The sequence below is a fragment of the Nannospalax galili genome, unplaced genomic scaffold (assembly GCF_000622305.1).
Source record: "Nannospalax galili isolate Female #2095 unplaced genomic scaffold, S.galili_v1.0 scaffold1259, whole genome shotgun sequence".
In the NCBI taxonomy this organism is placed as follows: Eukaryota; Metazoa; Chordata; class Mammalia; order Rodentia; family Spalacidae; genus Nannospalax; species Nannospalax galili.
Genome location: NW_008343968.1, coordinates 1,326,803 through 1,327,524, shown reverse-complemented (window position 1 = coordinate 1,327,524; position 722 = coordinate 1,326,803).

The following is a 722-nucleotide window of genomic DNA, read 5'->3' as shown; positions in this document are numbered from 1 at the left end:
TCCCCCAGCATGCCTTTTACCATTTCTGATGAAGCTGCTTCCATCCATGTACCAGGTTTCTTTGGCATCAGGCAAGGGAACATCCTTCAGGTCAGGTCTGATGCAATGCACCTGTGCCAGAATTTCAGTACAGTCGTGGAGTGGGTCCCTGAGATTGGGATCTGGCAACAGCGTGGCTGGGTTCAGGGCCATTGGTACCTGGATGGTGATCCTGGGCAGATTTAGAAGCAGAGCCTGATAATGAGTTAATCGGGCATTGCTCAACCATCGATCAGGGAGTTGCTTGAGCACCCCTTCGAGGGCATGAGGGGTTGCCACAAGCAGGTCCTCTCCCAGGGTTAACTTGTTACCATCCTTAATGAGCAGGGCCACTGCTGCTATAATTCGCAGGCAGGGGGGCCATCCAGCTGCTACAGGGTCTAATTTCTTTGATAGGTATGCAATAGGTCTCTTCCAGGGGCCTACTCTCTGGGTGAGGACCCCTTTTGCAATACCTTTATGTTCATCCACATATAGACAGAAAGGTTTACTTATCTCTAGTAGTCCTAGGGCAGGGGCCTCTAAGAGCTTGTGTTTTAGGGTTTCAAAGGCCTCTTGACTTTCCTGCATCCAGTTGAAGTGCTGTCCTTCTTTGGTAGCCTCATATAGGGGTTTTGCAATTTCAGCAAACCCCAAAATCCAGAGGTAGCAGAACCCCATGGTACCTTGGAATTGCCTCACCT